The sequence below is a fragment of the Camelus ferus genome, chromosome 13, assembly GCF_009834535.1.
Source record: "Camelus ferus isolate YT-003-E chromosome 13, BCGSAC_Cfer_1.0, whole genome shotgun sequence".
NCBI classification, from domain to species: Eukaryota; Metazoa; Chordata; class Mammalia; order Artiodactyla; family Camelidae; genus Camelus; species Camelus ferus.
The window spans coordinates 8,137,611-8,142,357 of NC_045708.1; positions in this window are offsets into that span (position 1 = coordinate 8,137,611).

A 4,747-nucleotide genomic window follows, 5' to 3' on the forward strand; every position below is an offset into this window, starting at 1 on the left:
CTCCGGCCGTCAAACGACACCGGCCGTCAAGCGCCGCCGACTCTTTTGCGACAGATGGAAAAGGGGAGGGCGGCGGGAGGGGAGAAGGGCGGGCCCGAGACAAGAAGGCGGGGCCACAGCGAGGAAGGGGCGGGCGCCGCCGGGGGTTGGGCCACCAGTTCTCAGGCCTACAGGGTAAAGTCCGAAAGAAGAGAAGGGTCTGGGGAGAACTGGAAGCATCCAACTCATGGAGAAAAAAGAAAAAAGAAAGACACCAAGCCAGCCAAACCGAACACGTGTTGGGCCCCGTTTGCTACTGATGGATTCAACAGCCCTAAGATTTTTTTTTTAATAATAAAGAAAAAACTTTTTTCTGTAAAAATGATCCTCGCTGCAGAGCAAAGCAAACCAAACCAAACCAAACAGAACAACCAAACAAAAAACCAAAACCAAACCAAACAAACGAAAGAACCTTAGCACTAAATAGTACAAGAAAGAAAGAAAGGAGAGTAACTGCTGTAAACCAGGCTTGTGAGGATATATTTCGCTGACAACTCTTCCAGACCTGGCTGGCTGCATGTACAGTGTATCGGCCACAAATCAGAACTGTCCATTCCTCTATCCACACCAAGTTGTCTACTTGAAGTCAACTCTGAGTTTTAACTTATTAAATAACATAAAATACTAGAGTCCCTTACTTTGAAATGCCTTTAAATTGTGAATTATCCATGCAAAGGAGAAATTTTGTTTTGTTTCTGGGGAAAAAATTCAATATGAGCACAGGGGCGGACAATGGGGTGATTGTTCCCACTTTGGTTTCAGGACATTCCAAAGCCAGACAGTGCTTCCCAGTTCTTAAAAATTAAGCAGTCATTTCAGGTGGCTTCTTGTGGGCTGTAGGCAGACACAGAGGTATTTGCCAACTTCTATGGCCAGCACCCTAAGAGAAGGTACCTGTCCAGGTGATCCTACTTTTTTTTTAAAGGTCATTATCAAAACATAACCACAGAATTCTTAATTCCCACCAGGAGTTCACAAACCCCACAGAATATGTTCATGGATGCACAGGAATCCATGACCTACAACTAGAGAGAGGGGATCCATCCAAGCCCCTCAGGGAGGCAAAGAACTTGGAGGAACAGTGAGGTGACAGTAAAGGACTGAACCACGCTTGATCCCTCCTGAAAAATGGGGACGACCACATAAGTGCAGGCAAAGCAAGCAAGGTGCATGACATGGTGTAAGTGTGCAGTAAGTGTAAACCTACATAATTATTTTTGCTCTTACACACATCCGTGTGATAGACATATACCTTGACTCATTTTTGTGAATGTTTCTGGGGGAGCAATTCCTGGAAGTAGATTCCTAGGTCAAAGAGAAGGTTCATTATTGGTACCCTTAATGCCTTTATCACTCTCAAACACCCTAGGGGGAGGGAATCACAGCCAAGGGTTAGCAATATAGCCACAACAAAGCCAAGAGGGCCAGAGTAAGGATCCTGGTAGGGAGGGTATAGCTCAGTGGTAGAGCACATGCTTAGCATGCACAAGGTCCCAGGTTCAATCCCCAGTACCTCCATTAAAAAATAATAACAATAAATAAACCTAGTTACCTAACTTCCCCCCCCCAAAACACACACACACACACACACACACACACACACACACACACACACACACACAAATGGGGTTGGGTAAAGCTCAGTGGTAAAGCACATGCTTAGCATGCACGAGGTCCCGGGTTCAATCCCCAGTACCTCCATTAGTAAGGACCCAGCATCAGATTGCCTGTTTGAATCTTGGCCTCACCCCTTGCTAGCAAGTCAACTAACTTCCCTGGGCTTCAGTTTTTCCATCCATAAAATAGGGATCACAAGACAGAGTAGGATTGCTCTGAGACTTAGGTTGGACAAACAAGTTAAACATTTAGCATACTGCCTGGCTTAAAATAACCATTCTTTATTTAATTTATTTCTACTTGGAAACAGGAAATACATGTTCATGATACAAAATGCAAAATATACAAAAGAGTGAAGAGTGACCATGAAACCTTCCTCTTTCCTGGGGCCCCAGCCAGTCAGTTCCTCTTCCTTGATGGAACCACTGCCTCCTGTTCTTTGGCTACTCTGCCAGAAATTCTGTTCACTTACAGATATATAGACATATATCAGTATTTTTCCCTTCACAGAAATTATAGCATATGATGTACACATGCATATTACTTTTTTTATTTAAGGGAACAGCTTGGAAATTCTATTATTATCATCATCATCGTTATCATTATTAAAGAGACTTGGTGCCAGTGGGACTAGTTGATGGGTATAAAGGGGAGGAGGCTGCACAGAATGTGGCTGTTTGCTGAGGCCTTGGCTCTTCCTCGAGTCAAGAAAGAAAATGGTAAAAATGGATAAAAGCAGAGAGTGAAAGGGAGAGAATCTCCTTGGGGCACCAGACAACTGCCCTCCAGCCTAGCTATCCTTCCTTTACATTCCCAGAAAAGCAGAGTCCTGTTCCTTTAACTGTGCACAACACGTGCAGCACGTACCAGGAGTAACATCTGGGCGGCAGCCATTGCTAGTGAAAGAGACTGCCCCTCCTTTTGGATGAAGCTTGGACAGAGTTCAAGTTCCAGCGATTTGAAGAGAGCGGGGAATGGATACCGAAGTAGTGCTGGCAGGCTTCACCAGGGTGAATCCTTTCTCCAGGGAAGGCCAGCAGCCTCCAAGATTGATTCCTCCTCCTGATTTGCAATGACTGTGGGAACCCCACTGCCCAAGGATTTTTTTCTGCCCATAGTACCTCACCATCGAGGTTCTCCTCCAGCTCCAGTAAATGGGAAGTTAGAGCCTGGTTCCAAAGCTAACTCCCTTACTGTGGTCCCACATTAGCTGTGTGACGTTGAGCAGGTTGCTTTACATCTCTGAGCCCGTTTCCTCATTTCGCAGACAGGGGCAATACTGCCTGACTTGCAGGGCTGCTGGGAACATGGCATGAGCCAGAGCTTTGAAAACTGAGCCAGGCAACTGATACTCATTCTCCTTCCCTCTGCTTATCCCTCCATTTCCTCCCTGAAGGAGTTGGAATTTCAGTCTGCATCCTCCTGGGTTCAAAAACATCCGGTGGATTCTGGCACCGAGTCCTGTCCCCAGCTGTAGAAACTCCTCGTCCTGGGTCCCAGGCCCCAGAGTGGTAGAGGCCCTGCACTCACGCCTCTTCCTTTTACTTGCCTTGTGAACTTGAGCTTGCTGCTAGGTCCCCGGGGCCTCACTTCTACCATCTTTACAGTGAGTAAATCTCTGCACAATGAGATGATCTCCCAGGTTCCCACATATCTTCTAAAAAGAACATGTGTTGGCTTTGTTTGGATTGTACAAATAATACATATTCATTTTAAAGTGATTCTAAAAACAAGGAAAAATATAAATAAGAAAATAAAAACCATCTGGCAATTGTATATGTATATGTATGTATGTATGTATGTATGTATGTATGTATATGTATTATAAAAATATAATCACACAAGCTGGAAATAATCACTGTAAAAATTTGATGCCACTTTCTTTTAGCATTGTCTCTATGCACTGTATCTTTAAGGATATGTTTTTGCTGAGTGGGGTCATACTGTATATAGTGCTTTTTCCACTTAACATCATTTCACTAGTGCATTTCTCTTGCTGAAGAAGCCTTACAGTACTGTGGACTTCTCTCTTCCCCCTCACCTAGCATGGCCTGCTTTACATGGTTCATTGATGTCCATGACATTTCTTCTCCCTCTCCCCTTTCCCCCTGGGGGAGGGGAACCCCCTGTCCACTCAGGGTTGCACCCAATACCCATGCCTTTGGAGCCTAACCTGCTGGAAAGAGGCTCCCCCAACTCCGTCTGAGGGTCTCTTTCAAGGAAAGGAGTTGTGTTTTTGTTTTTTTGTTTTTTTCCCCCCAGAGATGGCTGTCTCCAGCTAACACCTGCTCCAGGAGACTTTGGGGAATTTTTTTTTTCTAATTGAAGTATAGTTGATTTACAACGCTGTGTTAGTTTCAGTTGTACAGCAAAGTGATTCAGTTACACATATATATGTATACATATTCTTTTTCAGATTATTTTCCGTTATAGGTTATTACAAGATATTGATGTTTTGGGGGCTTTGAAGACCCACATCTATGAAGAGACCCTAAACAATTTCTTTTCTTTTCTTCATTCATTCATTCATTCACTCACTCACCAATGCGACCTCAGAAATAAGACCTTCTTTGGCTCAGAGATTCCTTTTACCTCCCAGGGACAAAAAGGCAGATTAAGTGAGTCCTTTTTTGCCGCATGGTGATGCGCCTTCTGCACTTCCAGCAGCCAGGAAGGTCTCGGCAGAGGTGTGGACGCCTCTGAACACTTTCCTCCCGGGCCTTGCCCACTCCAGGCTCAGACCCTCACGCCCACGTCGTTGGGGAAGGACTAATGAAATCTTAAGCCCTGAGATTTGCTGAGGGCTTATCTCGGAGCTGTTCTAAGTGCACTACAGGTAACTATGTCATTAACCCGTGCAAGAACCAATAAAGAGAGGTCGGTATAATCCTTACTTTTGCAGCGAGGAAACTAAGGCTAACGTTTATTGATACCATCAAACCTTGGCGCGGAGTCTAGGGTCTAGAAATTGTTGCCTCGCTCCCGTCTCCCTTCCTTTTCCAGGTCGGGATGAAGCCCCCTTAAGAAGGGAGGGGAGAAGGCGGCGGCGGAGGGACCCGGGAGCCGCAGGCACAGGCCGAAGGGAGCTGCC